At 42.4% G+C, this 26,879-nt stretch overlaps 46 non-coding genes across 46 annotated transcripts; all 46 read right to left on the bottom strand.

The window, feature by feature from the left end:
* Nucleotides 1-4,155: 4,155 nt before the first annotated feature.
* TRNAE-UUC (transfer RNA glutamic acid (anticodon UUC)) lies at nucleotides 4,156-4,227 on the bottom strand. Its single transcript has one exon. It is a non-coding gene; the product is annotated as a tRNA-Glu (tRNA).
* Nucleotides 4,228-4,457: 230 nt separating this feature from the next.
* Nucleotides 4,458-4,529, bottom strand: TRNAE-CUC (transfer RNA glutamic acid (anticodon CUC)). Its single transcript has one exon. It is a non-coding gene; the product is annotated as a tRNA-Glu (tRNA).
* Nucleotides 4,530-4,909: 380 nt separating this feature from the next.
* On the bottom strand, nucleotides 4,910-4,981 carry TRNAE-UUC (transfer RNA glutamic acid (anticodon UUC)). Its single transcript has one exon. It is a non-coding gene; the product is annotated as a tRNA-Glu (tRNA).
* A 505-nt stretch (nucleotides 4,982-5,486) lies between these two features.
* On the bottom strand, nucleotides 5,487-5,558 carry TRNAE-UUC (transfer RNA glutamic acid (anticodon UUC)). Its single transcript has one exon. It is a non-coding gene; the product is annotated as a tRNA-Glu (tRNA).
* A 781-nt stretch (nucleotides 5,559-6,339) lies between these two features.
* TRNAE-UUC (transfer RNA glutamic acid (anticodon UUC)) lies at nucleotides 6,340-6,411 on the bottom strand. The gene has a single exon. It is a non-coding gene; the product is annotated as a tRNA-Glu (tRNA).
* A 530-nt stretch (nucleotides 6,412-6,941) lies between these two features.
* TRNAE-UUC (transfer RNA glutamic acid (anticodon UUC)) lies at nucleotides 6,942-7,013 on the bottom strand. The gene has a single exon. It is a non-coding gene; the product is annotated as a tRNA-Glu (tRNA).
* Nucleotides 7,014-7,792: 779 nt separating this feature from the next.
* Nucleotides 7,793-7,864, bottom strand: TRNAE-UUC (transfer RNA glutamic acid (anticodon UUC)). Its single transcript has one exon. It is a non-coding gene; the product is annotated as a tRNA-Glu (tRNA).
* Nucleotides 7,865-7,943: 79 nt separating this feature from the next.
* Nucleotides 7,944-8,015, bottom strand: TRNAE-UUC (transfer RNA glutamic acid (anticodon UUC)). Its single transcript has one exon. It is a non-coding gene; the product is annotated as a tRNA-Glu (tRNA).
* Nucleotides 8,016-8,395: 380 nt separating this feature from the next.
* Nucleotides 8,396-8,467, bottom strand: TRNAE-UUC (transfer RNA glutamic acid (anticodon UUC)). The gene has a single exon. It is a non-coding gene; the product is annotated as a tRNA-Glu (tRNA).
* Nucleotides 8,468-8,546: 79 nt separating this feature from the next.
* Nucleotides 8,547-8,618, bottom strand: TRNAE-UUC (transfer RNA glutamic acid (anticodon UUC)). The gene has a single exon. It is a non-coding gene; the product is annotated as a tRNA-Glu (tRNA).
* Nucleotides 8,619-8,848: 230 nt separating this feature from the next.
* TRNAE-UUC (transfer RNA glutamic acid (anticodon UUC)) lies at nucleotides 8,849-8,920 on the bottom strand. The gene has a single exon. It is a non-coding gene; the product is annotated as a tRNA-Glu (tRNA).
* A 230-nt stretch (nucleotides 8,921-9,150) lies between these two features.
* Nucleotides 9,151-9,222, bottom strand: TRNAE-UUC (transfer RNA glutamic acid (anticodon UUC)). Its single transcript has one exon. It is a non-coding gene; the product is annotated as a tRNA-Glu (tRNA).
* A 380-nt stretch (nucleotides 9,223-9,602) lies between these two features.
* Nucleotides 9,603-9,674, bottom strand: TRNAE-UUC (transfer RNA glutamic acid (anticodon UUC)). Its single transcript has one exon. It is a non-coding gene; the product is annotated as a tRNA-Glu (tRNA).
* A 79-nt stretch (nucleotides 9,675-9,753) lies between these two features.
* TRNAE-UUC (transfer RNA glutamic acid (anticodon UUC)) lies at nucleotides 9,754-9,825 on the bottom strand. The gene has a single exon. It is a non-coding gene; the product is annotated as a tRNA-Glu (tRNA).
* A 682-nt stretch (nucleotides 9,826-10,507) lies between these two features.
* TRNAE-UUC (transfer RNA glutamic acid (anticodon UUC)) lies at nucleotides 10,508-10,579 on the bottom strand. Its single transcript has one exon. It is a non-coding gene; the product is annotated as a tRNA-Glu (tRNA).
* A 532-nt stretch (nucleotides 10,580-11,111) lies between these two features.
* TRNAE-UUC (transfer RNA glutamic acid (anticodon UUC)) lies at nucleotides 11,112-11,183 on the bottom strand. The gene has a single exon. It is a non-coding gene; the product is annotated as a tRNA-Glu (tRNA).
* A 79-nt stretch (nucleotides 11,184-11,262) lies between these two features.
* On the bottom strand, nucleotides 11,263-11,334 carry TRNAE-UUC (transfer RNA glutamic acid (anticodon UUC)). The gene has a single exon. It is a non-coding gene; the product is annotated as a tRNA-Glu (tRNA).
* Nucleotides 11,335-11,564: 230 nt separating this feature from the next.
* TRNAE-UUC (transfer RNA glutamic acid (anticodon UUC)) lies at nucleotides 11,565-11,636 on the bottom strand. Its single transcript has one exon. It is a non-coding gene; the product is annotated as a tRNA-Glu (tRNA).
* Nucleotides 11,637-11,866: 230 nt separating this feature from the next.
* TRNAE-UUC (transfer RNA glutamic acid (anticodon UUC)) lies at nucleotides 11,867-11,938 on the bottom strand. The gene has a single exon. It is a non-coding gene; the product is annotated as a tRNA-Glu (tRNA).
* Nucleotides 11,939-12,922: 984 nt separating this feature from the next.
* Nucleotides 12,923-12,994, bottom strand: TRNAE-UUC (transfer RNA glutamic acid (anticodon UUC)). Its single transcript has one exon. It is a non-coding gene; the product is annotated as a tRNA-Glu (tRNA).
* Nucleotides 12,995-13,073: 79 nt separating this feature from the next.
* Nucleotides 13,074-13,145, bottom strand: TRNAE-UUC (transfer RNA glutamic acid (anticodon UUC)). Its single transcript has one exon. It is a non-coding gene; the product is annotated as a tRNA-Glu (tRNA).
* A 230-nt stretch (nucleotides 13,146-13,375) lies between these two features.
* TRNAE-UUC (transfer RNA glutamic acid (anticodon UUC)) lies at nucleotides 13,376-13,447 on the bottom strand. Its single transcript has one exon. It is a non-coding gene; the product is annotated as a tRNA-Glu (tRNA).
* Nucleotides 13,448-13,677: 230 nt separating this feature from the next.
* On the bottom strand, nucleotides 13,678-13,749 carry TRNAE-UUC (transfer RNA glutamic acid (anticodon UUC)). Its single transcript has one exon. It is a non-coding gene; the product is annotated as a tRNA-Glu (tRNA).
* A 1,135-nt stretch (nucleotides 13,750-14,884) lies between these two features.
* TRNAE-UUC (transfer RNA glutamic acid (anticodon UUC)) lies at nucleotides 14,885-14,956 on the bottom strand. Its single transcript has one exon. It is a non-coding gene; the product is annotated as a tRNA-Glu (tRNA).
* A 79-nt stretch (nucleotides 14,957-15,035) lies between these two features.
* TRNAE-UUC (transfer RNA glutamic acid (anticodon UUC)) lies at nucleotides 15,036-15,107 on the bottom strand. Its single transcript has one exon. It is a non-coding gene; the product is annotated as a tRNA-Glu (tRNA).
* Nucleotides 15,108-16,091: 984 nt separating this feature from the next.
* Nucleotides 16,092-16,163, bottom strand: TRNAE-UUC (transfer RNA glutamic acid (anticodon UUC)). The gene has a single exon. It is a non-coding gene; the product is annotated as a tRNA-Glu (tRNA).
* Nucleotides 16,164-16,242: 79 nt separating this feature from the next.
* Nucleotides 16,243-16,314, bottom strand: TRNAE-UUC (transfer RNA glutamic acid (anticodon UUC)). The gene has a single exon. It is a non-coding gene; the product is annotated as a tRNA-Glu (tRNA).
* A 230-nt stretch (nucleotides 16,315-16,544) lies between these two features.
* On the bottom strand, nucleotides 16,545-16,616 carry TRNAE-UUC (transfer RNA glutamic acid (anticodon UUC)). The gene has a single exon. It is a non-coding gene; the product is annotated as a tRNA-Glu (tRNA).
* Nucleotides 16,617-16,846: 230 nt separating this feature from the next.
* TRNAE-UUC (transfer RNA glutamic acid (anticodon UUC)) lies at nucleotides 16,847-16,918 on the bottom strand. Its single transcript has one exon. It is a non-coding gene; the product is annotated as a tRNA-Glu (tRNA).
* A 229-nt stretch (nucleotides 16,919-17,147) lies between these two features.
* TRNAE-UUC (transfer RNA glutamic acid (anticodon UUC)) lies at nucleotides 17,148-17,219 on the bottom strand. The gene has a single exon. It is a non-coding gene; the product is annotated as a tRNA-Glu (tRNA).
* Nucleotides 17,220-18,203: 984 nt separating this feature from the next.
* On the bottom strand, nucleotides 18,204-18,275 carry TRNAE-UUC (transfer RNA glutamic acid (anticodon UUC)). Its single transcript has one exon. It is a non-coding gene; the product is annotated as a tRNA-Glu (tRNA).
* Nucleotides 18,276-18,354: 79 nt separating this feature from the next.
* TRNAE-UUC (transfer RNA glutamic acid (anticodon UUC)) lies at nucleotides 18,355-18,426 on the bottom strand. Its single transcript has one exon. It is a non-coding gene; the product is annotated as a tRNA-Glu (tRNA).
* Nucleotides 18,427-19,108: 682 nt separating this feature from the next.
* TRNAE-UUC (transfer RNA glutamic acid (anticodon UUC)) lies at nucleotides 19,109-19,180 on the bottom strand. Its single transcript has one exon. It is a non-coding gene; the product is annotated as a tRNA-Glu (tRNA).
* A 79-nt stretch (nucleotides 19,181-19,259) lies between these two features.
* On the bottom strand, nucleotides 19,260-19,331 carry TRNAE-UUC (transfer RNA glutamic acid (anticodon UUC)). Its single transcript has one exon. It is a non-coding gene; the product is annotated as a tRNA-Glu (tRNA).
* A 984-nt stretch (nucleotides 19,332-20,315) lies between these two features.
* Nucleotides 20,316-20,387, bottom strand: TRNAE-UUC (transfer RNA glutamic acid (anticodon UUC)). The gene has a single exon. It is a non-coding gene; the product is annotated as a tRNA-Glu (tRNA).
* Nucleotides 20,388-20,466: 79 nt separating this feature from the next.
* Nucleotides 20,467-20,538, bottom strand: TRNAE-UUC (transfer RNA glutamic acid (anticodon UUC)). Its single transcript has one exon. It is a non-coding gene; the product is annotated as a tRNA-Glu (tRNA).
* Nucleotides 20,539-20,768: 230 nt separating this feature from the next.
* Nucleotides 20,769-20,840, bottom strand: TRNAE-UUC (transfer RNA glutamic acid (anticodon UUC)). The gene has a single exon. It is a non-coding gene; the product is annotated as a tRNA-Glu (tRNA).
* A 230-nt stretch (nucleotides 20,841-21,070) lies between these two features.
* TRNAE-UUC (transfer RNA glutamic acid (anticodon UUC)) lies at nucleotides 21,071-21,142 on the bottom strand. Its single transcript has one exon. It is a non-coding gene; the product is annotated as a tRNA-Glu (tRNA).
* Nucleotides 21,143-22,730: 1,588 nt separating this feature from the next.
* TRNAE-UUC (transfer RNA glutamic acid (anticodon UUC)) lies at nucleotides 22,731-22,802 on the bottom strand. Its single transcript has one exon. It is a non-coding gene; the product is annotated as a tRNA-Glu (tRNA).
* Nucleotides 22,803-24,087: 1,285 nt separating this feature from the next.
* Nucleotides 24,088-24,159, bottom strand: TRNAE-UUC (transfer RNA glutamic acid (anticodon UUC)). The gene has a single exon. It is a non-coding gene; the product is annotated as a tRNA-Glu (tRNA).
* A 79-nt stretch (nucleotides 24,160-24,238) lies between these two features.
* Nucleotides 24,239-24,310, bottom strand: TRNAE-UUC (transfer RNA glutamic acid (anticodon UUC)). The gene has a single exon. It is a non-coding gene; the product is annotated as a tRNA-Glu (tRNA).
* Nucleotides 24,311-24,690: 380 nt separating this feature from the next.
* On the bottom strand, nucleotides 24,691-24,762 carry TRNAE-UUC (transfer RNA glutamic acid (anticodon UUC)). The gene has a single exon. It is a non-coding gene; the product is annotated as a tRNA-Glu (tRNA).
* A 531-nt stretch (nucleotides 24,763-25,293) lies between these two features.
* On the bottom strand, nucleotides 25,294-25,365 carry TRNAE-CUC (transfer RNA glutamic acid (anticodon CUC)). The gene has a single exon. It is a non-coding gene; the product is annotated as a tRNA-Glu (tRNA).
* Nucleotides 25,366-25,745: 380 nt separating this feature from the next.
* Nucleotides 25,746-25,817, bottom strand: TRNAE-UUC (transfer RNA glutamic acid (anticodon UUC)). The gene has a single exon. It is a non-coding gene; the product is annotated as a tRNA-Glu (tRNA).
* Nucleotides 25,818-26,045: 228 nt separating this feature from the next.
* TRNAE-UUC (transfer RNA glutamic acid (anticodon UUC)) lies at nucleotides 26,046-26,117 on the bottom strand. The gene has a single exon. It is a non-coding gene; the product is annotated as a tRNA-Glu (tRNA).
* A 380-nt stretch (nucleotides 26,118-26,497) lies between these two features.
* On the bottom strand, nucleotides 26,498-26,569 carry TRNAE-UUC (transfer RNA glutamic acid (anticodon UUC)). The gene has a single exon. It is a non-coding gene; the product is annotated as a tRNA-Glu (tRNA).
* Between the last annotated feature and the right edge of the window lie 310 nt (nucleotides 26,570-26,879).

The following is a 26,879-nucleotide window of genomic DNA, read 5'->3' as shown; positions in this document are numbered from 1 at the left end:
TCCCAATGTCCCCCCTCCAATTGTATACATTTTGATAGTTTGGTAGAGTAGCAGGTTGTGGTATTTTCGTAAATTTGCATACTAGCGTTGCTAGGAAGTGTTAGGTAGAAGGGGGACTGCATCTTGTGCATAAATCCAACTAGACATGGACTCAGGGTATCCTTACCACTTTACAAAAATCTCCTTTTGTTTGTTTCGAGTACGTCGACGTAAAACCTTCTCGATCTTGTACGTTACGGGTTTATCTATCGACTGGAGCTCCCTAGCATAAAACACGCCTTTTATAGGATGTTCATCTAAATCCTCTAATCTGAATACAGGAGGGTATCTGTCTATTTTCCCTATAATCTTAAAAACTTCCATTGTAAAGTTATGTTCATACCCTTTTTCGAAAACCATCTTGTTACGAGAAATTCTAACGTAGTCCCCGACTTTCAAATCTATTGTATTAATACATGCGACTTTCTGTTCGAGGTATTTTCCGTAGATAGTGTCAAAAACTTGATGTGTGTTAGTTTCCGGTTTTTGTTTTCATGGGTATTGCCCACGCCTTTCTACTGAAACAATCAATCACTGTTAAAATATAATTATAACCATCGTTATACTTAGCTAAGGTCCGCATATCATTTAAATCCGCCTGGTATTGCTCGTATATATGGTGAACCACAACCTTGTTACGTTCAAACTTTCTAAAAACCTTTTTGTGTAACGTAAAAGAATCCCTACCCTTTAACCAATCGACCACTTGTCGCCTGGAGACCCCCGAGGGTTTCGCTGCTAGGTATAACTTTTCTACTCCTCCAAAACTAGCTTCGTGAGATGGGTTAAAATATATGCCTTCTAGGATTTTGGGGACATTTTGTAGGGAAGCCATGAGATTCCTGTCGGTCCAACCTTTTTAATCTTTTTCACCGTAGTCTTTTTCTTAGTCGGAGGCTTGAGGATCGCAGATAACGGTTTATTTGTAGAGCGTAACCTAGTCTTTAATGCCGGTGATGTTCGATTCGATGGTTGGGGTTCTAGTGGTGGGTGTTGAGCTAACAAGTTCGATACGGCGTAAAATCCTCTTGGTTTAGTGTTAGAGTACGACGTAGGTCTGACAAATTCTAAAACAATATCCGATCCTGGGACTACAGAATTATTAACAACTACTTCACCGTTGGCTAACCACCTAAGCTGTCCAGGGATATTTTCAATCTGATCCACTAACTTCTGAACACTGGCTATATACTTAAGTGGGATATCTTCCATCCAAGCCACGTTTGAAGTCGATCTAGGGTTGTTCTCTAACAATATATGTTTCGGTTGCTTGGCTATAGTATGTAGATTAGTATACCGCTGTAAAGTCTGTTCGTATAGACGCCATTTTGAACTATCATCCAAATCCTTTCGAACTAGAATAGAATTCATATCACCGTCTAAAGCCGTTACCACCTGTTTTTGAGGATGGAAAAAGGGGTCATCTTTGAGCGTCTCGCTAGGGACGAGTAACATTTTCTGGGCGTACTGCATAATTATGAATTATTTCCAGCTATCGCGCTGATAATCGTAGAAACGAGGGGGAAGAGGAACGAGAAAAATCCACACCCGTCATGAACTAAAATGGCGCGTTTACGTTTCCAAGATAGTTTTCTACTGGCAATTTTTCTTAGTTTCCCAGAATGTTTAGCTAACCGAGCTTTTTGAGACTCGTTTAATTTTACTTTTCCTTGTAATAAATTATGTATACACTCTGATATGGCGTCGATTAATGATTTCTTAGCACTTTTCAGTAAAACCCGTCTCTGACCGCGTTTCGATTTAGCTAAGACAGAGAGCAAATCTCTTTGCGAGCGAACAGCGTAAGTCATTCTTGTAGAATGCCGCATCGTTGGTGTGGCTTTCTAATTTATACCCTGGGGACGTACACGACGCTTGACTCGTGTGGAAATATCCCGGTTCTAACTCGGTGGTTCTCCGGACATCGTTGATTCATATCAAGTAGTAGATAACCGAAGGGGCTACTCGTAGCGTCTCGATACGCGTCGACTACGAAACGCCAGTTTTCAGGGAACATCTGTCTGGCAATTGTACTCAATTGCTGTTTATCGCGAGGTGACTTCACGAGTATGATATAGTGCGCATTCAAAGAAATATCTCGAGAGTCTTTAGATTGGTGAAATAAGTTTTGAGTGATGAAAATTACACTTAGATTTCTGTGATGACTACCCTTAGTAAATAGGGGACCAATCTGCCCCTTGTTTTCACCCATTAGATCGTCGATTATAAGGAGGAAGGGTTTACTATCGTTATATTCAGTTAAATTTGGTAACCCATCCTTGAAAATAACTTTGCCTTTCAATTTATCAAAAAACGGTTGCCTTTCTCCGTAATACCAATGAATCTCACTAAATTTTGGTGAGAACATTACATCCTGATACTCAATTAGTTTGAGAACCAGTTGAGTCTAACCAGACTGGGATGGACCAGCCAAGATGGCGTTAAATGTGTGATAGAATGGATACATAACCGGATTTTTCAACTCTTAACGAATAAATGAGCGAAGTCAACGGATATTCACCTATACAAACCCCTCTGGTATAGCAATTTCTAAACGTTCGATATTATGACGGTTTCTGATAACCTAAACCATCGTTTAAGTAGTTAGTTTTATTTTATCGCCATAGAAGCGATCATATAGCTCGGAAAAACTCTACCGAAATCGATCATTTGCGAAATGAATTTCCTATAGGATTAACCCTATTTTATGAAGATGTTCTCATCTGAAATCGATCGCTTAGGTTTTAAAAACTCGAATAAAACGATCTTTTAGAAAAACTTCTAATCGAACTGTTTTGTAGGTTATATATATATATATTAATGAAAGTTTAGAGATTAGACTAGAAAATGATAGATTGATTTTATTGTGTAGTAACACCTTCGTTTTTCATCAGTAATTTTTTGGAGATACAAGCAATATTACAAATCATATATTCGCAGAACTGTTCATCCAGAAATGTATTCGAGGCGAATTCATCTGTGATCTCGGAGTAGCTAATTTTACTCATGGCTGTTGTAAAGTTCATTTCCACCCGGGTATTCCAGTCGTACATTAGGCACTCGTGTTTTGTTTGGGATGGGTGGTCAATTTCACAAACAGAGCACGTTTTGGTGATCGTTTCTGATAACTGTCCAACTACCTCTTTTTTAATTTTATCATAGACCCGCTTGGCTTCCTTTAGAAATGTTGTAACCTCGTCAAATTTCTCTAGGAAAGATCGCCAGAGAGGTTTGGAAATGGCAAACCCAACTCTTGTGGGGTAGAGTTCACCGTAATTTACTCCGCTACCAAGGCGCATCTCTCGAACGTTTAGAATTTTGATGCCTCGAAATTCAGTTAACTCAACTTGCTTCGTTTGAGACCCCTCGAAAAACCAGGGAGGTGAGGCGATTGACTGATCCTCCAGGAACGAAGTAATACCCGCTCTAGCGTTGTATAGCTCTTGGAATTCTCCTTCAGTCAATGTTATAAGTGAGCTCCCATTCAGACAACCTAGTTGAATTTCGCAGTTCGGTGTTACTCCAATTCCTTTGAGGGTTGAAATCGGGAATATTTTGGACGTGAGCCTAAAATGAAAACACAATTAACTTAAGTCTATCAAAACACAATTAACTGTCGTCTAAGAGACTACCTCTTATACATACATTTTGAATCGTTTCGCAGTCGACAGAAGAATAAGTAAAAAACAAATTGCATATTTCTTTTATACTGTCGATTGTTTACTATTTCAATTTCAACCCCCCCCGGTAGCTACTTGTTTGCATAACATCATGAAAAACTTATCACTCATACATATATATATATATATATATATACATGATATCGCTGACGACGATCTACGGGCATTTGGAATGGGCGATATTCTTGATTTCTAATCCGCCGTTGAAACACTCCTAAACTCCGGCGTCTTATCACACCCCCTCGCAGGGTGTCACTGATATCGGTCTGCGGTTAACCACTCTTCGATAGCCGAGGAGATATCAAGAGAAATCACCGTCGAAGGAAAATTAACATGCACTCCCTATAGCATATACGACCAAAAACCACCTCCCCATTATGGTCAACTCTCCTTTTCCCTTTACTTCTATTCTTGAAATGCGGTACAAAAGCACTCGCTCCGATACCGGGAATCGAACCCGGGCCTTCTGGGTGAAAGCCAGATATCCTAGCCACTAGACCATATCGGACTGGTTTGAGCAACCCTAGATATTATTACAATAAATGTGTCTTTAAATTTATTCTTTAAAAGCGGTACAAAAGCACTGTCTGCGATACCGGGAGTCCGACCCGGGCCTTCAGGGTGAAAGCCAGATAACCTAGCCACTAGACCATATCGGACTTGCTCAACCAAGTCTTAATTCTATTCATAAACCTATATCCTTAATTCTATTCTTGAAATGCGGTACAAAAGCACTCGCTCCGACACCGGGAATCGAACCCGGGCCTTCTGGGTGAGAACCAGATATCCTAGCCACTAGACCATATCGGACTTGTTTGAGCAACCCTAGATATTATTCCTATAAATGTGTCTTTAAATTTATTCTTTAAAAGCGGTACAAAAGCACTGTCTGCGATACCGGGAGTCCGACCCGGGCCTTCAGGGTGAAAGCTAGATATCCTAGCCACTAGACCATATCGGACTGGTTTGAGCAACCCTAGATATAATTCCTATAAATGTGTCTTTAAATTTATTCTTTAAAAGCGGTACAAAGCACAGTCTCCGATACCGGGAATCGAACCCGGGCCTTCTGGGTGAAAGTCAGGTATCCTACACACTAGACCATATCGGACTTGCTCAACCAAGTCTTAATTCTATTCATAAACCTATATCCTTAAGTCTATTCTTGAAATGCGGTACAAAAGCACTAGCTCCGATAACGGGAATCGAACCCGGGCCTTCTGGGTGAAAGCCAGATATCCTAGCCACTAGACCATATCGGACTGGTTTGAGCAACCCTAGATATTATTCCTATAAATGTGTCTTTAAATTTATTCTTTAAAAGCGGTATAAAGGCACTCGCTACGATACCGGAAATCGAACCCGGGCCTTCTAAGTGAAAGCCAGATATCCTAGCCACTAGACCATATCGGACTTGCTTAAACAAGTCTTAATTCTATTCTTGAAAAGCGGTACAAAAGCACTCGCTCCGATATTGGGAATCAAACCCGGGCCTTCTGGGTGAGAGCCAGATATACTAGCCACTAGACCATATCGGACTGGTTTGAGCAACCCTAGATATAATTCCTATAAATGTGTCTTTAAATTTATTCTTTAAAAGCGGTACAAAGCACAGTCTCCGATACCGGGAATCGAACCCGGGCCTTCTGGGTGAAAGTCAGGTATCCTACACACTAGACCATATCGGACTTGCTCAACCAAGTCTTAATTCTATTCATAAACCTATATCCTTAAGTCTATTCTTGAAATGCGGTACAAAAGCACTAGCTCCGATAACGGGAATCGAACCCGGGCCTTCTGGGTGAAAGCCAGATATCCTAGCCACTAGACCATATCGGACTGGTTTGAGCAACCCTAGATATTATTCCTATAAATGTGTCTTTAAATTTATTCTTTAAAAGCGGTATAAAGGCACTCGCTACGATACCGGAAATCGAACCCGGGCCTTCTAAGTGAAAGCCAGATATCCTAGCCACTAGACCATATCGGACTATCTCAACCAAGTCTTAATTCTATTCTTGAAAAGCGGTACAAAAGCACTCGCTCCGATATTGGGAATCAAACCCGGGCCTTCTGGGTGAGAGCCAGATATACTAGCCACTAGACCATATCGGACTGGTTTGAGCAACCCTAGATATAATTCCTATAAATGTGTCTTTAAATTTATTCTTTAAAAGCGGTATAAAGGCACTCGCTCCGATACCGGTAATCGAACCCGGGCCTTCTAAGTGAAAGCCAGATATAATAGCCACTAGACCATATCGGACTATCTCAACCAAGTCTTAATTCTATTCTTGAAAAGCGGTACAAAAGCACTCGCTCCGATATTGGGAATCAAACCCGGGCCTTCTGGGTGAGAGCCAGATATACTAGCCACTAGACCATATCGGACTGGTTTGAGCAACCCTAGATATAATTCCTATAAATGTGTCTATAAATTTATTCTTTAAAAGCGGTACAAAGCACAGTCTCCGATACAGAGAACCAAACCCAGGCCTTCTGGGTGAAAGCCAGGTATCCTACCCAGTAGACCATATTGGACTTGCTCAACCAAGTCCTAATTCTATTCATAAACCTATATCCTTAATTCTATTCTTGAAATGCGGTACAAAAGCACTCGCTCCGATACCGGGAATCGCACCCGGGCCTTCTGGGTGAAAGCCAGATATCCTAGCCACTAGACCATATCGGACTGGTTTGAGCAACCCTAGATATTATTCCTATAAATGTGTCTTTAAATTTATTCTTTAAAAGCGGTACAAAAGCACTGTCTGCGATACCGAGAGTCCGACCCGGGCCTTCAGGGTGAAAGCCAGATATCCTAACCACTAGACCATATCGGACTTGCATAACGAAGTCTTAATTCTATTCATAAACCTATATCCTTAATTCTATTCTTGAAATGCGGTACAAAAGCACTCGCTCCGACACCGGGAATCGAACCCGGGACTTGTGGGTGAGAACCAGATATCCTAGCCACTAGACCATAACGGACTGATTTGAGCAACCCTAGATATTATTCCTATAAATGTGTCTATAAATTTATTCTTTAAAAGCGGTACAAAGCACAGTCTCCGATACAGAGAACCGAACCGGGCCTTCTGGGTGAAAGCCAGGTATCCCACCCAGTAGACCATATCGGACTTGCTCAACCAAGTCTTAATTCTATTCATAAACCTATATCCTTAATTCTATTCTTGAAATGCGGTACAAAAGCACTCGCTCCGATACCGGGAATCGAACCCGGGCCTTCTGGGTGAAAGCTAGATATCCTAGCCACTAGACCATATCGGACTTGCTTAACCAAGTCTTAATTCTATTCTTGAAAGCGGTACAAAAGCACTCGCTGCGAAATTGGGAATAAAACCCGGGCCTTCTGGGTGAGAGCCAGATATACTAGCCACTAGACCATATCGGACTGGTTTGAGCAACTCTAGATATAATTCCTATAAATGTGTCTTTAAATTTATTCTTTAAAAGCGGTACAAAGCACAGTCTCCGATACAGAGAACCGAACCGGGCCTTCTGGGTGAAAGCCAGGTATCCCACCCAGTAGACCATATCGGACTTGCTCAACCAAGTCTTAATTCTATTCATAAACCTATATCCTTAATTCTATTCTTTAAAAGCGGTACAAAAGCACTCGCTCCGATACCGGGAATCGAACCCGGGCCTTCTGGGTGAAAGCTAGATATCTTACCCACTACACCATATCGGACTTACTTAAACATGTCTTAATTCTATTCTTGAAAGCGGTACAAAAGCACTCGCTGCGAAATTGGGAATAAAACCCGGGCCTTCTGGGTGAGAGCCAGATATACTAGCCACTAGACCATATCGGACTGGTTTGAGCAACCCTAGATATAATTCCTATAAATGTGTCTTTAAATTTATTCTTTAAAAGCGGTATAAAGGCACTCGCTCCGATACCGGTAATCGAACCCGGGCCGATCGGGGTAAAAGTCAGGTATGCTACACACTAGACCATATCGGACTTGCTCAACCAAGTCTTAATTCTATTCATAAACCTATATCCTTAATTCTATTCTTGAAATGCGGTACAAAAGCACTCGCTCCGATACCGGAAATCGAACCCGGGCCTTCTGGGTGAAAGCCAGATATCCTAGCCACTAGACCATATCGGACTTGCTCAACCAATTCTTAATTCTATTCATAAACCTATATCCTTAAGTCTATTCTTGAAATGTGGTACAAAAGCACTTGCTCCGATACCGGGAATCGAAGCCGGGCCTTCTGGGTGAAAGCCAGATATCCTAACCACTAGACCATATCGGACTGGTTTGAGCAACCCTAGATATTATTCCTATAAATGTGTCTTTAAGTTTATTCTTTAAAAGCGGTACAAAAGCACTGTCTCCGATACCGGAATAGAACCTGGGCCTTCTGGGTGAAAGCCAGATATCCTAGCCACTAGAGTATATCGGACTGATTTGAGCAACACTAGATATTATTTCTATAAATGTGTCTTTAAATTTATTCTTTAAAAGCGGTACAAAAGCACTGTCTGCGATACCGGGAATCGAACCCGGACCTTTTGGGTGAGAGTCATGTATCCTACACACTAGACCATATCGGACTTGCTCAACCAAGTCTTAATTCTATTCATAAACCTATATCTTTAATTATATTCTTGAAATGCGAAACAAAAGCACTCGCTCCGATACCGGGAATCGAACCCGGGCCTTCTGGGTGAAAGCCAGATATCCTAGCCACTAGACCATATCGGACTTGCTCAACCAATTCTTAATTCTATTCATAAACCTATATCCTTAAGTCTATTCTTGAAATGCGGTACAAAAGCACTTGCTCCGATACCGGGAATCGAACCCGGGCCTTCTGGGTGAAAGCCAGATATCCTAGCCATTAGACCATATCGGACTGATTTGAGAAACCCTAGATATTATTCCTATAAATGTGTCTTTAAATTTATTCTTTAAAAGCGGTACAAAAGCACTGTCTGCGATACCGGGAGTCCGACCCGGGCCTTCAGGGTGAAAGCCAGATAACCTAGCCACTAGACAATATCGGACTTGAACAACCAAGTCTTAATTCTATTCATAAACCTATATCCTTAATTCTATTCTTCAAATGCGGTACAAAACCACTCGCTCCGATACCGGGAATCAAACCCGGGCCTTCTGGGTGAAAACCAGATATCCTAGCCACTAGACCATATCGGACTGGTTTGAGCAACCCTAGATATTATTCCTATAAATGTGTCTTTAAATTTATTCTTTAAAAGCTGTACAAAAGCACTGTCTGCGATACCGGGAGTCCGACCCGGGCCTTCTGGGTGAAATCCAGATATCCTAGCCACTAGACCATATCGGACTTGCTCAACCAATTCTTAATTCTATTCATAAACCCATATCCTTAAGTCTATTCTTGAAATGCGGTACAAAACCACTTGCTCCGATACCGGGAATCGAACCCGGGCCTTCTGGGTGAAAGCCAGATATCCTAGCCACTAGACCATATCGGACTGATTTGAGAAACCCTAGATATTATTCCTATAAATGTGTCTTTAAATTTATTCTTTAAAAGCGGTACAAAAGCACTGTCTGCGATACCGGAATAGAACCTGGGCCTTCTGGGTGAAAGCCAGATATCCTAGCCACTAGAGTATATCGGACTGATTTGAGCAACCCTAGATATTATTTCTATAAATGTGTCTTTAAATTTATTCTTTAAAAGCGGTACAAAAGCACTGTCTGCGATACCGGGAATCGAACCCGGACCTTCTGGGTGAGAGTCAGGTATCCTACACACTAGACCATATCGGACTTGCTCAACCAAGTCTTAATTCTATTCATAAACCTATATCTTTAATTCTATTCTTGAAATGCGAAACAAAAACACTCTCTCCGATACCGGGAATCGAACCCGGGCCTTCTGGGTGAAAGCCAGATATCCTAGCCACTAGACCATATCGGACTTGCTCAACCAATTCTTAATTCTATTCATAAACCTATATCCTTAAGTCTATTCTTGAAATGCGGTACTAAAGCATTCGCTCCGATACCGGGAATCGAACCCGGGCCTTCTGGGTGAAAACCAGATATCCTAGCCACTAGACCATATCGGACTGGTTTGAGCAACCCTAGATATTATTCCTATAAATGTGTCTTTAAATTTATTCTTTAAAAGCTGTACAAAAGCACTGTCTGCGATACCGGGAGTCCGACCCGGGCCTTCTGGGTGAAATCCAGATATCCTAGCCACTAGACCATATCGGACTTGCTCAACCAATTCTTAATTCTATTCATAAACCTATATCCTTAATTCTATTCTTGAAATGCGGTACGAAAGCGCTCGCTCCGATACCGGGAATCGAACCCGTGCCTCCTGGGTGAGAGCCAGATATCCTAGACACTACACCATATCGGACTGTTTTGAGCAACCCTAGATATTATTCCTAAAAATGTGTCTTTAAATTTATTCTTTTAAAGCGGTACAAAAGCACTGTCTCCGATACCGGAATAGAACCTGGGCCTTCTGGGTGAAAGCCAGATATCCTAGCTACTAGACCATATCGGACTGGTTTGAGCAACCCTAGATATTATTCCTATAAATGTGTCTTTAAATTTATTCTTTAAAAGCGGTACAAAAGCACTGACTGCGATACCGGGAGTCCGACCCGGGCCTTCAGGGTGAAAGCCAGATAACCTAGCCACTAGACCATATCGGACTTGAACAACCAAGTCTTAATTCTATTCATAAACCTGTATCCTTAATTCTATTCTTCAAATGCGGTACAAAAGCACGCGCTCCGATACCGGGAATCGAACCCGGGCCTTCTGGGTGAAAGCCAGATATCCTAGCTACTAGACCATATCGGACTGGTGTGAGCAACCCTAGATATTATTCCTATAAATGTGTCTTTAAATTTATTCTTCAAAAGCAGTACAAAAGCACTGTCTGCGATACCGGGAGACAAACCCGGGCCTCCAGGGTGAAAGTCAGATAACCTAGCCACTAGACCATATCGGACTTGAAAAACCAAGTCTTAATTCTATTCATAAACCTATATCCTTAATTATATTCTTGAAATGCGGTACAAAAGCACTCGCTCCGATACCGGGAATCGAACCCGGGCCTTCGGGGTGAAAGCCAGATATCCTAGCCACTAGACCATAACGGACTGGTTTGAGTAACCCTAGATATTATTCCTATAAATGTGTCTTTAAATTTATTCTTTAAAAGCGGTACAAAAGCACTGTCTGCGATACCGGGAGTCCGACCCGGGCCTTCAGGGTGAAAGCCAGATAACCTAGCCACTAACCCATATCGGACTTGAAAAACCAAGTCTTAATTCTATTCATAAACCTATATCTTTAATTCTATTCTTGAAATGCGAAACAAAAGCACTCGCTCCTATACCGGGAATCGAACCCGGGCCTTCTGGGTGAAAGCCAGATATCCTAGCCACTAGACCATATCGGACTTGCTCAACCAATTCTTAATTCTATTCATAAACCTATATCCTTAAGTCTATTCTTGAAATGCGGTACAAAAGCACTTGCTCCGATACCGGGAATCGAACCCAGGCCTTCTGGGTGAAAGCCAGATATCCTAGCCATTAGACCATATCGGACTGATTTGAGAAACCCTAGATATTATTCCTATAAATGTGTCTTTAAATTTATTCTTTAAAAGCGGTACAAAAGCACTGTCTGCGATACCGGGAGTCCGACCCGGGCCTTCAGGGTGAAAGCCAGATAACCTAGCCACTAGACCATATCGGACTTGCTCAACCAATTCTTAATTCTATTCATAAACCTATATCCTTAAGTCTATTCTTGAAATGCGGTACAAAAGGACTTGCTCCGATACCGGGAATCGAACCCGGGCCTTCTGGGTGAAAGCCAGATATCCTAGCCACTAGACCATATCGGACTGGTTTGAGCAACCCTAGATATTATTCCTATAAATGTGTCTTTAAATTTATTCTTTAAAAGCTGTACAAAAGCACTGTCTGCGATAACGGGAGTCCGACCCGGGCCTTCTGGGTGAAATCCAGATATCCTAGCCACTAGACCATATCGGACTTGCTCAACCAATTCTTAATTCTATTCATAAACCTATATCCTTAAGTCTATTCTTGAAATGCGGTACAAAAGGACTTGCTCCGATACCGGGAATCGAACCCGGGCCTTCTGGGTGAAAGCCAGATATCCTAGCCACTAGACCATATCGGACTGATTTGAGAAACCCTAGATATTATTCCTATAAATGTGTCTTTAAATTTATTCTTTAAAAGCGGTACAAAAGCACTGTCTGCGATACCGGGAGACAAACCCGGGCCTCCAGGGTGAAAGCCAGATAACCTAGCCACTAGACCATATCGGACTTGAAAAACCAAGTCTTAATTCTATTCATAAACCTATATCCTTAATTATATTCTTGAAATGCGGTACAAAAGCACTCGCTCCGATACCGGGAATCGAACCCGGGCCTTCGGGGTGAAAGCCAGATATCCTAGCCACTAGACCATAACGGACTGGTTTGAGCAACCCTAGATATTATTCCTATAAATGTGTCTTTAAATTTACTCTTTAAAAGCTGTACAAAAGCACTGTCTGCGATACCGGGAGTCCGACCCGGTCCTTCAGGGTGAAAGCCAGATAACCTAGCCAATAGACCATATCGAACTTGCTCAACCAAGTCCTTATTCTATTCATAAACCTATATCCTTAATTCTATTCTTGAAATGCGGTACGAAAGCGCTCGCTCCGATACCGGGAATCGAACCCGTGCCTCCTGGGTGAGAGCCAGATATCCTAGACACTACACCATATCGGACTGTTTTGAGCAACCCTAGATATTATTCCTAAAAATGTGTCTTTAAATTTATTTTTTTAAAGCGGTACAAAAGCACTGTCTCCGATACCGGAATAGAACCTGGGCCTTCTGGGTGAAAGCCAGATATCCTAGCTACTAGACCATATCGGACTGGTTTGAGCAACCCTAGATATTATTCCTATAAATGTTTCTTTAAATTTATTCTTTAAAAGCGGTACAAAAGCACTGTCTGCGATACCGGGAGTCCGACCCGGGCCTTCAGGGTGAAAGCCAGATAACCTAGCCACTAGACCATATCGGACTTGAACAACCAAGTCTTAATTCTATTCATAAACCTATATCTTTAATTCTATTCTTGAAATGCGAAACAAAAGCACTCGCTCCGATACCGGGAATCGAACCCGGGCCTTCTGGGTGAAAGCCAGATATCCTAGCCACTAGACCATATCGGACTTGCTCAACCAATTCTTAATTCTATTCATAAACCTATATCCTTAAGTCTATTCTTGAAATGCGGTACAAAAGCACTTGCTCCGATACCGGGAATCGAACCCGGGCCTTCTGGGTGAAAGCCAGATATCCTAGCCATTAGACCATATCGGACTGATTTGAGAAACCCTAGATATTATTCCTATAAATGTGTCTTTAAATTTATTCTTTAAAAGCGGTACAAAAGCACTGTCTGCGATACCGGGAGTCCGACCCGGGCCTTCAGGGTGAAAGCCAGATAACCTAGCCACTAGACAATATCGGACTTGAACAACCAAGTCTTAATTCTATTCATAAACCTATATCCTTAATTCTATTCTTCAAATGCGGTACAAAAGCACTCGCTCCGATACCGGGAATCGAACCCGGGCCTTCTGGGTGAAAACCAGATATCCTAGCCACTAGACCATATCGGACTGGTTTGAGCAACCCTAGATAATATTCCTATAAATGTGTCTTTAAATTTATTCTTTAAAAGCTGTACAAAAGCACTGTCTGCGATACCGGGAGTCCGACCCGGGCCTTCTGGGTGAAATCCAGATATCCTAGCCACTAGACCATATCGGACTTGCTCAACCAATTCTTAATTCTATTCATAAACCTATATCCTTAAGTCTATTCTTGAAATGCGGTACAAAAGCACTTGCTCCGATACCGGGAATCGAACCCGGGCCTTCTGGGTGAAAGCCAGATATCCTAGCCACTAGACCATATCGGACTGATTTGAGAAACCCTAGATATTATTCCTATAAATGTGTCTTTAAATTTATTCTTTAAAAGCGGTACAAAAGCACTGTCTGCGATACCGGGAGACAAACCCGGGCCTCCAGGGTGAAAGCCAGATAACCTAGCCACTAGACCATATCGGACTTGAAAAACCAAGTTTAATTCTATTCATAAACCTATATCCTTAATTATATTCTTGAAATGCGGTACAAAAGCACTCGCTCCGATACCGGGAATCGAACCCGGGCCTTCGGGGTGAAAGCCAGATATCCTAGCCACTAGACCATAACGGACTGGTTTGAGTAACCCTAGATATTATTCCTATAAATGTGTCTTTAAATTTATTCTTTAAAAGCGGTACAAAAGCACTGTCTGCGATACCGGGAGTCCGACCCGGGCCTTCAGGGTGAAAGCCAGATAACCTAGCCACTAGACCATATCGGACTTGAACAACCAAGTCTTAATTCTATTCATAAACCTGTATCCTTAATTCTATTCTTCAAATGCGGTACAAAAGCACTCGCTCTGATACCGGGAATCGAACCCGGGCCTTCTGGGTGAAAGCCAGATATCCTAGCTACTAGACCATATCAACCTGGTGTGAGCAACCCTAGATATTATTCCTATAAATGTGTCTTTAAATTTATTCTTCAAAAGCAGTACAAAAGCACTGTCTGCGATACCGGGAGACAAACCCGGGCCTCCAGGGTGAAAGCCAGATAACCTAGCCACTAGACCATATCGGACTTGAAAAACCAAGTCTTAATTCTATTCATAAACCTATATCCTTAATTATATTCTTGAAATGCGGTACAAAAGCACTCGCTCCGATACCGGGAATCGAACCCGGGCCTTCGGGGTGAAAGCCAGATATCCTAGCCACTAGACCATAACGGACTGGTTTGAGTAACCCTAGATATTATTCCTATAAATGTGTCTTTAAATTTATTCTTTAAAAGCGGTACAAAAGCACTGTCTGCGATACCGGGAGTCCGACCCGGGCCTTCAGGGTGAAAGCCAGATAACCTAGCCACTAACCCATATCGGACTTGAAAAACCAAGTCTTAATTCTATTCATAAACCTATATCTTTAATTCTATTCTTGAAATGCGAAACAAAAGCACTCGCTCCTATACCGGGAATCGAACCCGGGCCTTCTGGGTGAAAGCCAGATATCCTAGCCACTAGACCATATCGGACTTGCTCAACCAATTCTTAATTCTATTCATAAACCTATATCCTTAAGTCTATTCTTGAAATGCGGTACAAAAGGACTTGCTCCGATACCGGGAATCGAACCCGGGCCTTCTGGGTGAAAGCCAGATATCCTAGCCACTAGACCATATCGGACTGATTTGAGAAACCCTAGATATTATTCCTATAAATGTGTCTTTAAATTTATTCTTTAAAAGCGGTACAAAAGCACTGTCTGCGATACCGGGAGACAAACCCGGGCCTCCAGGGTGAAAGCCAGATAACCTAGCCACTAGACCATATCGGACTTGAAAAACCAAGTCTTAATTCTATTCATAAACCTATATCCTTAATTATATTCTTGAAATGCGGTACAAAAGCACTCGCTCCGATACCGGGAATCGAACCCGGGCCTTCGGGGTGAAAGCCAGATATCCTAGCCACTAGACCATAACGGACTGGTTTGAGCAACCCTAGATATTATTCCTATAAATGTGTCTTTAAATTTACTCTTTAAAAGCTGTACAAAAGCACTGTCTGCGATACCGGGAGTCCGACCCGGTCCTTCAGGGTGAAAGCCAGATAACCTAGCCAATAGACCATATCGAACTTGCTCAACCAAGTCCTTATTCTATTCATAAACCTATATCCTTAATTCTATTCTTGAAATGCGGTACGAAAGCGCTCGCTCCGATACCGGGAATCGAACCCGTGCCTCCTGGGTGAGAGCCAGATATCCTAGACACTACACCATATCGAACTGTTTTGAGCAACCCTAGATATTATTCCTAAAAATGTGTCTTTAAATTTATTTTTTTAAAGCGGTACAAAAGCACTGTCTCCGATACCGGAATAGAACCTGGGCCTTCTGGGTGAAAGCCAGATATCCTAGCTACTAGACCATATCGGACTGGTTTGAGCAACCCTAGATATTATTCCTATAAATGTTTCTTTAAATTTATTCTTTAAAAGCGGTACAAAAGCACTGTCTGCGATACCGGGAGTCCGACCCGGGCCTTCAGGGTGAAAGCCAGATAACCTAGCCACTAGACCATATCGGACTTGAACAACCAAGTCTTAATTCTATTCATAAACCTATATCTTTAATTCTATTCTTGAAATGCGAAACAAAAGCACTCGCTCCGATACCGGGAATCGAACCCGGGCCTTCTGGGTGAAAGCCAGATATCCTAGCCACTAGACCATATTGGACTTGCTCAACCAATTCTTAATTCTATTCATAAACCTATATCCTTAAGTCTATTCTTGAAATGCGGTACAAAAGCACTTGCTCCGATACCGGGAATCGAACCCGGGCCTTCTGGGTGAAAGCCAGATATCCTAGCCATTAGACCATATCGGACTGATTTGAGAAACCCTAGATATTATTCCTATAAATGTGTCTTTAAATTTATTCTTTAAAAGCGGTACAAAAGCACTGTCTGCGATACCGGGAGTCCGACCCGGGCCTTCAGGGTGAAAGCCAGATAACCTAGCCACTAGACAATATCGGACTTGAACAACCAAGTCTTAATTCTATTCATAAACCTATATCCTTAATTCTATTCTTCAAATGCGGTACAAAAGCACTCGCTCCGATACCGGGAATCGAACCCGGGCCTTCTGGGTGAAAACCAGATATCCTAGCCACTAGACCATATCGGACTGGTTTGAGCAACCCTAGATAATATTCCTATAAATGTGTCTTTAAATTTATTCTTTAAAAGCTGTACAAAAGCACTGTCTGCGATACCGGGAGTCCGACCCGGGCCTTCTGGGTGAAATCCAGATATCCTAGCCACTAGACCATATCGGACTTGCTCAACCAATTCTTAATTCTATTCATAAACCTATATCCTTAAGTCTATTCTTGAAATGCGGTACAAAAGCACTTGCTCCGATACCGGGAATCGAACCCGGGCCTTCTGGGTGAAAGCCAGATATCCTAGCCACTAGACCATATCGGACTGATTTGAGAAACCCTAGATATTATTCCTATAAATGTGTCTTTAAATTTATTCTTTAAAAGCGGTACAAAAGCACTGTCTGCGATACCGGGAGACAAACCCGGGCCTCCAGGGTGAAAGCCAGATAACCTAGCCACTAGACCATATCGGACTTGAAAAACCAAGTTTAATTCTATTCATAAACCTATATCCTTAATTATATTCTTGAAATGCGGTACAAAAGCACTCGCTCCGATACCGGGAATCGAACCCGGGCCTTCGGGGTGAAAGCCAGATATCCTAGCCACTAGACCATATCGGACTGGTTTGAGTAACCCTAGATATTATTCCTATAAATGTGTCTTTAAATTTATTCTTTAAAAGCGGTACAAAAGCACTGTCTGCGATACCGGGAGTCCGACCCGGGCCTTCAGGGTGAAAGCCAGATAACCTAGCCACTAGACCATATCGGACTTGAACAACCAAGTCTTAATTCTATTCATAAACCTGTATCCTTAATTCTATTCTTCAAATGCGGTACAAAAGCACTCGCTCCGATACCGGGAATCGAACCCGGGCCTTCGGGGTGAAAGCCAGATATCCTAGCCACTAGACCATAACGGACTGGTTTGGGTAACCCTAGATATTATTCCTATAAATGTGTCTTTAAATTTACTCTTTAAAAGCTGTACAAAAGCACTGTCTGCGATACCGGGAGTCCGACCCGGGCCTTCAGGGTGAAAGCCAGATAACCTAGCCAATAGACCATATCGAACTTGCTGAACCAAGTCCTTATTCTATTCATAAACCTAAATCCTTAACTCTATTCTTGAAATGCGGTACAAAAGCGCTCGCTCCGATACCGGGAATCGAACCCGTGCCTCCTGGGTGAGAGCCAGATATCCTAGACACTACACCATATCGGACTGTTTTGAGCAACCCTAGATATTATTCCTAAAAATGTGTCTTTAAATTTATTCTTTTAAAGCGGTACAAAAGCACTGTCTCCGATACCGGAATAGAACCTGGGCCTTCTGGGTGAAAGCCAGATATCCTAGCCACTAGAGTATATCGGACTGATTTGGGCAACCCTAGATATTATTTCTATAAATGTGTCTTTAAATTTATTCTTTAAAAGCGGTACAAAAGCACTGTCTGCGATACCGGGAATCGAACCCGAGCCTTCTAGGTGAGAGTCAGGTATCCTACACACTAGACCATATCGGACTTGCTCAACCAAGTCTTAATTCTATTCATAAACCTATATCTTTAATTCTATTCTTGAAATGCGAAACAAAAGCACTCGCTCCGATACCGGGAATCGAACCCGGGCCTTCTGGGTGAAAGCCAGATATCCTAGCCACTAGACCATATCGGACTTGCTCAACCAATTCTTAATTCTATTCATAAACCTATATCCTTAAGTCTATTCTTGAAATGCGGTACAAAAGCACTTGCTCCGATACCGGGAATCGAACCCGGTCCTTCTGGGTGAAAGCCAGATATCCTAGCCACTAGACCATATCGGACTGATTTGAGAAACCCTAGATATTATTCCTATAAATGTGTCTTTAAATTTATTCTTTAAAAGCGGTACAAAAGCACTGTCTGCGATACCGGGAGACAAACCCGGGCCTCCAGGGTGAAAGCCAGATAACCTAGCCACTAGACCATATCGGACTTGAAAAACCAAGTCTTAATTCTATTCATAAACCTATATCCTTAATTATATTCTTGAAATGCGGTACAAAAGCACTCGCTCCGATACCGGGAATCGAACCCGGGCCTTCGGGGTGAAAGCCAGATATCCTAGCCACTAGACCATAACGGACTGGTTTAAGCAACCCTAGATATTATTCCTATAAATGTGTCTTTAAATTTATTTTTTTAAAGCGGTACAAAAGCACTGTCTCCGATACCGGAATAGAACCTGGGCCTTCTGGGTGAAAGCCAGATATCCTAGCTACTAGACCATATCGGACTGGTTTGAGCAACCCTAGATATTATTCCTATAAATGTGTCTTTAAATTTATTCTTTAAAAGCGGTACAAAAGCACTGTCTGCGATACCGGGAGTCCGACCCGGGCCTTCAGGGTGAAAGCCAGATAACCTAGCCACTAGACCATATCGGACTTGAACAACCAAGTCTTAATTCTATTCATAAACCTATATCTTTAATTCTATTCTTGAAATGCGAAACAAAAGCACTCGCTCCGATACCGGGAATCGAACCCGGGCCTTCTGGGTGAAAGCCAGATATCCTAGCCACTAGACCATATCGGACTTGCTCAACCAATTCTTAATTCTATTCATAAACCTATATCCTTAAGTCTATTCTTGAAATGCGGTACAAAAGCACTTGCTCCGATACCGGGAATCGAACCCGGGCCTTCTGGGTGAAAGCCAGATATCCTAGCCATTAGACCATATCGGACTGATTTGAGAAACCCTAGATATTATTCCTATAAATGTGTCTTTAAATTTATTCTTTAAAAGCGGTACAAAAGCACTGTCTGCGATACCGGGAGTCCGACCCGGGCCTTCAGGGTGAAAGCCAGATAACCTAGCCACTAGACCATATCGGACTTGAAAAACCAAGTCTTAATTCTATTCATAAACCTATATCCTTAATTATATTCTTGAAATGCGGTACAAAAGCACTCGCTCCGATACCGGGAATCGAACCCGGGCCTTCGGGGTGAAAGCCAGATATCCTAGCCACTAGACCATAACGGACTGGTTTGGGTAACCCTAGATATTATTCCTATAAATGTGTCTTTAAATTTACTCTTTAAAAGCTGTACAAAAGCACTGTCTGCGATACCGGGAGTCCGACCCGGGCCTTCAGGGTGAAAGCCAGATAACCTAGCCAAAAGACCATATCGAACTTGCTGAACCAAGTCCTTATTCTATTCATAAACCTAAATCCTTAACTCTATTCTTGAAATGCGGTACAAAAGCGCTCGCTCCGATACCGGGAATCGAACCCGTGCCTCCTGGGTGAGAGCCAGATATCCTAGACACTACACCATATCGGACTGTTTTGAGCAACCCTAGATATTATTCCTAAAAATGTGTCTTTAAATTTATTCTTTTAAAGCGGTACAAAAGCACTGTCTCCGATACCGGAATAGAACCTGGGCCTTCTGGGTGAAAGCCAGATATCCTAGCCACTAGAGTATATCGGACTGATTTGGGCAACCCTAGATATTATTTCTATAAATGTGTCTTTAAATTTATTCTTTAAAAGCGGTACAAAAGCACTGTCTGCGATACCGGGAATCGAACCCGAGCCTTCTAGGTGAGAGTCAGGTATCCTACACACTAGACCATATCGGACTTGCTCAACCAAGTCTTAATTCTATTCATAAACCTATATCTTTAATTCTATTCTTGAAATGCGAAACAAAAGCACTCGCTCCGATACCGGGAATCGAACCCGGGTCTTCTGGGTGAAAGCCAGATATCCTAGCCACTAGACCATATCGGACTTGCTCAACCAATTCTTAATTCTATTCATAAACCTATATCCTTAAGTCTATTCTTGAAATGCGGTACAAAAGCACTTGCTCCGATACCGGGAATCGAACCCGGGCCTTCTGGGTGAAAGCCAGATATCCTAGCCACTAGACCATATCGGACTGGTTTGAGTAACCCTAGATATTATTCCTATAAATGTGTCTTTAAATTTATTCTTTAAAAGCGGTACAAAAGCACTGTCTGCGATACCGGGAGTCCGACCCGGGCCTTCAGGGTGAAAGCCAGATAACCTAGCCACTAGACAATATCGGACTTGAACAACCAAGTCTTAATTCTATTCATAAACCTATATCCTTAATTCTATTCTTCAAATGCGGTACAAAAGCACTCGCTCCGATACCGGGAATCGAACCCGGGCCTTCTGGGTGAAAACCAGATATCCTAGCCACTAGACCATATCGGACTGGTTTGAGCAACCCTAGATAATATTCCTATAAATGTGTCTTTAAATTTATTCTTTAAAAGCTGTACAAAAGCACTGTCTGCGATACCGGGAGTCCGACCCGGGCCTTCTGGGTGAAATCCAGATATCCTAGCCACTAGACCATATCGGACTTGCTCAACCAATTCTTAATTCTATTCATAAACCTATATCCTTAAGTCTATTCTTGAAATGCGGTACAAAAGCACTTGCTCCGATACCGGGAATCGAACCCGGGCCTTCTGGGTGAAAGCCAGATATCCTAGCCACTAGACCATATCGGACTGATTTGAGAAACCCTAGATATTATTCCTATAAATGTGTCTTTAAATTTATTCTTTAAAAGCGGTACAAAAGCACTGTCTGCGATACCGGGAGACAAACCCGGGCCTCCATGGTGAAAGCCAGATAACCTAGCCACTAGACCATATCGGACTTGAAAAACCAAGTCTTAATTCTAATCATAAACCTATATCCTTAATTATATTCTTGAAATGCGGTACAAAAGCACTCGCTCCGATACCGGTAATCGAACCCGGGCCTTCGGGGTGAAAGCCAGATATCCTAGCCACTAGACCATAACGGACTGGTTTGAGCAACCCTAGATATTATTCCTATAAATGTGTCTTTAAATTTACTCTTTAAAAGCTGTACAAAAGCACTGTCTGCGATACCAGGAGTCCGACCCGGGCCTTCAGGGTGAAAGCCAGATAACCTAGCCAATAGACCATATCGAACTTGCTCAACCAAGTCCTTATTCTATTCATAAACCTATATCCTTAATTCTATTCTTGAAATGCGGTACGAAAGCGCTCGCTCCGATACCGGGAATCGAACCCGTGCCTCCTGGGTGAGAGCCAGATATCCTAGACACTACACCATATCGGACTGTTTTGAGCAACCCTAGATATTATTCCTAAAAATGTGTCTTTAAATTTATTCTTTTAAAGCGGTACAAAAGCACTGTCTCCGATACCGGAATAGAACCTGGGCCTTCTGGGTGAAAGCCAGATATCCTAGCTACTAGACCATATCGGACTGGTTTGAGCAACCCTAGATATTATTCCTATAAATGTGTCTTTAAATTTATTCTTTAAAAGCGGTACAAAAGCACTGTCTGCGATACCGGGAGTCCGACCCGGGCCTTCAGGGTGAAAGCCAGATAACCTAGCCACTAGACCATATCGGACTTGAACAACCAAGTCTTAATTCTATTCATAAACCTGTATCCTTAATTCTATTCTTCAAATGCGGTACAAAAGCACTCGCTCCGATCCCGGGAATCGAACCCGGGCCTTCTGGGTGAAAGCCAGATATCCTAGCTACTAGACCATATCGGACTGGTGTGAGCAACCCTAGATATTATTCCTATAAATGTGTCTTTAAATTTATTCTTCAAAAGCAGTACAAAAGCACTGTCTGCGATACCGGGAGACAAACCCGGGCCTCCAGGGTGAAAGCCAGATAACCTAGCCACTAGACCATATCGGACTTGAAAAACCAAGTCTTAATTCTATTCATAAACCTATATCCTTAATTATATTCTTGAAATGCGGTACAAAAGCACTCGCTCCGATACCGGGAATCGAACCCGGGCCTTCGGGGTGAAAGCCAGATATCCTAGCCACTAGACCATAACGGACTGGTTTGAGTAACCCTAGATATTATTCCTATAAATGTGTCTTTAAATTTATTCTTTAAAAGCGGTACAAAAGCACTGTCTGCGATACCGGGAGTCCGACCCGGGCCTTCAGGGTGAAAGCCAGATAACCTAGCCACTAGACCATATCGGACTTGAACAACCAAGTCTTAATTCTATTCATAAACCTGTATCCTTAATTCTATTCTTCAAATGCGGTACAAAAGCACTCGCTCCGATACCGGGAATCGAACCCGGGCCTTCTGGGTGAAAGCCAGATATCCTAGCTACTAGACCATATCGGACTGGTGTGAGCAACCCTAGATATTATTCCTATAAATGTGTCTTTAAATTTATTCTTCAAAAGCAGTACAAAAGCACTGTCTGCGATACCGGGAGACAAACCCGGGCCTCCATGGTGAAAGCCAGATAACCTAGCCACTAGACCATATCGGACTTGAAAAACCAAGTCTTAATTCTATTCATAAACCTATATCCTTAATTATATTCTTGAAATGCGGTACAAAAGCACTCGCTCCGATACCGGGAATCGAACCCGGGCCTTCGGGGTGAAAGCCAGATATCCTAGCTACTAGACCATATCGGACTGGTTTGAGTAACCCTAGATATTATTCCTATAAATGTGTCTTTAAATTTATTCTTTAAAAGCGGTACAAAAGCACTGTCTGCGATACCGGGAGACAAACCCGGGCCTCCAGGGTGAAAGCCAGATATCCTAGACACTACACCATATCGGACTGTTTTGAGCAACCCTAGATATTATTCCTAAAAATGTGTCTTTAAATTTATTCTTTTAAAGCGGTACAAAAGCACTGTCTCCGATACCGGAATAGAACCTGGGCCTTCTGGGTGAAAGCCAGATATCCTAGCTACTAGACCATATCGGACTGGTTTGAGCAACCCTAGATATTATTCCTATAAATGTGTCTTTAAATTTATTCTTTAAAAGCGGTACAAAAGCACTGTCTGCGATACCGGGAGTCCGACCCGGGCCTTCAGGGTGAAAGCCAGATAACCTAGCCAATAGACCATATCGAACTTGCTCAACCAAGTCCTTATTCTATTCATAAACCTAAATCCTTAATTCTATTCTTGAAATGCGGTACAAAAGCGCTCGCTCCGATACCGGGAATCGAACCCGTGCCTCCTGGGTGAGAGCCAGATATCCTAGACACTACACCATATCGGACTGTTTTGAGCAACCCTAGATATTATTCCTATAAATGTGTCTTTAAATTTATTCTTTTAAAGCTGTACAAAAGCACTGTCTCCGATACCGGAATAGAACCTGGGCCTTCTGGGTGAAAGCCAGATATCCTAGCCACTAGAGTATATCGGACTGAATTGAGCAACCCTAGATATTATTTCTATAAATGTGTCTTTAAATTTATTCTTTAAAAGCGGTACAAAAGCACTGTCTGCGATACCGGGAATCGAACCCGAGCCTTCTAGGTGAGAGTCAGGTATCCTACACACTAGACCATATCGGACTTGCTCAACCAAGTCTTAATTCTATTCATAAACCTATATCTTTAATTCTATTCTTGAAATGCGAAACAAAAGCACTCGCTCCGATACCGGGAATCGAACCCGGGCCTTCTGGGTGAAAGCCAGATATCCTAGCCACTAGACCATATCGGACTTGCTCAACCAATTCTTAATTCTATTCATAAACCTATATCCTTAATTCTATTCTTGAAATGCGGTACAAAAGCACTCGCTCCGATACCGGGAATCGAACCCAGGCCTTCTGGGTGAAAGCCAGATATCCTAGCCACTAAACCATATCGGACTTGCTCAACCAATTCTTAATTCTATTCATAAACCTATATCCTTAAGTCTATTCTTGAAATACGGTACAAAAACACAGTCTGCGATACCTGGAATCGAGCCCGGGCCTTCTGGGTGAAAGCCAGATATCCTAGCCACTAGACCATATCGGACTGATTTGAGAAACCCTAGATATTATTCCTATAAATGTGTCTTTAAATTTATTCTTTAAAAACTGTACAAAGCACTGTCTGCGATACCGGGAGTCCGACCCGGGCCTTCAGGGTGAAAGCCAGATATCCTAGCCACTAGACCATATCGGACTTTCTTAACGAAGTCTTAATTCTATTCGTAAACCTATATCCTTAATTCTATTCTTGAAATGCGGTACAAAAGCACTCGCTCCGATACCGGGAATCGAACCCGGGCCTTGTGGGTGAAAGCCAGATATCCTAGCCACTAGACCATATCGGACTGATTTGAGCAACCCTAGATATTATTCCTATAAATGTGTCTTTAAATTTATTCTTTAAAAGCGGTACAAAAGCACTGTCTGCGATACCGGGAGTCCGACCCGGGCCTTCAGGGTGAAAGCCAGATAACCTAGCCACTAGACCATATCGGACTTGAACAACCAAGTCTTAATTCTATTCATAAACCTATATCCTTAATTCTATTCTTCAAATGCGGTACAAAAGAACCGCTCCGATACCGAGAATCGAACCCGGGCCTTCTGGGTGAAAGCCAGATATCCTAGCCACTAGACCATAACGGACTGGTTTGAGCAACCCTAGATATTATTCCTATAAATGTGTCTTTAAATTTATTCTTTAAAAGCTGTACAAAAGCACTGTCTGCGATACCGGGAGTCCGACCCGGGCATTCAGGGTGAAAGCCAGATGTCCTAGATACTAGACCATATCGGACTTGCTTGACGAAGTCTTAATTCTATTCATAAACCTATATCCTTAATTCTATTCTTGAAATGCGGTACAAAAGCGCTCGCTCCGATACCGGGAATCGAACCCGGGCCTTCTGGGTGAGAGCCAGATATCCTAGCCACTACACCATATCGGACTGTTTTGAGCAACCCTAGATATTATTTCTAAAAATGTGTCTTTAAATTTATTCTTTTAAAGCGGTACAAAAGCACTGTCTCCGATACCGGAATAGAACCTGGGCCTTCTGGGTGAAAGCCAGATATCCTAGCCACCAGACCATATCGGACTGGTTTGAGCAACCCTAGATATTATTTCTATAAATGTGTCTTTAAATTTATTCTTTAAAAGCGGTACAAAAGCACTGTCTGCGATACCGGGAATCGAACCCGGGCCTTCTGGGTGAGAGTCAGGTATCCTACACACTAGACCATATCGGACTTGCTCAACCAAGTCTTAATTCTATTCATAAACCTATATCCTTAATTCTATTCTTGAAATGCGGTACAAAAGCACTCGCTCCGATACCGGGAATCGAACCCGGGCCTTCTGGGTGAAAGCCAGATATCCTAGCCACTAGACCATATCGGACAGATTTGAGCAACCCTAGATATTATTCCTATAAAGTGTCTTTAAATTTATTCTTTAAAAGCGGTACAAAGCACAGTCTCCGATACAGGGAACCGAACCCGGGCCTTCTGGGTGAAAGCCAGGTATCCTACCCAGTAGACCATATCGGACTTGCTCAACCAAGTCTTAATTCTATTCATAAACCTATATCCTTAAATCTATTCTTGAAATGCGGTACAAAAGCACTTGCTCCGATACCGGGAATCGAACCCAGGCCTTCTGGGTGAAAGCCAGATATCCTAGCCACTAAACCATATCGGACTTGCTCAACCAATTCTTAATTCTATTCATAAACCTATATCCTTAAGTCTATTCTTGAAATACGGTACAAAAACACAGTCTGCGATACCTGGAATCGAGCCCGGGCCTTCTGGGTGAAAGCCAGATATCCTAGCCACTAGACCATATCGGACTGATTTGAGAAACCCTAGATATTATTCCTATAAATGTGTCTTTAAATTTATTCTTTAAAAACTGTACAAAGCACTGTCTGCGATACCGGGAGTCCGACCCGGGCCTTCAGGGTGAAAGCCAGATATCCTAGCCACTAGACCATATCGGACTTTCTTAACGAAGTCTTAATTCTATTCGTAAACCTATATCCTTAATTCTATTCTTGAAATGCGGTACAAAAGCACTCGCTCCGATACCGGGAATCGAACCCGGGCCTTGTGGGTGAAAGCCAGATATCCTAGCCACTAGACCATATCGGACTGATTTGAGCAACCCTAGATATTATTCCTATAAATGTGTCTTTAAATTTATTCTTTAAAAGCGGTACAAAAGCACTGTCTGCGATACCGGGAGTCCGACCCGGGCCTTCAGGGTGAAAGCCAGATAACCTAGCCACTAGACCATATCGGACTTGAACAACCAAGTCTTAATTCTATTCATAAACCAATATCCTTAATTCTATTCTTCAAATGCGGTACAAAAGAACCGCTCCGATACCGAGAATCGAACCCGGGCCTTCTGGGTGAAAGCCAGATATCCTAGCCACTAGACCATAACGGACTGGTTTGA

The sequence above is a fragment of the Phalangium opilio genome, unplaced genomic scaffold, assembly GCF_054372755.1.
Source record: "Phalangium opilio isolate 3A_F unplaced genomic scaffold, DU_Popi_V2 ptg000246l_1, whole genome shotgun sequence".
NCBI lineage: Eukaryota > Metazoa > Arthropoda > Arachnida > Opiliones > Phalangiidae > Phalangium > Phalangium opilio.
This window is presented reverse-complemented; position numbering and strand designations above follow the sequence as displayed.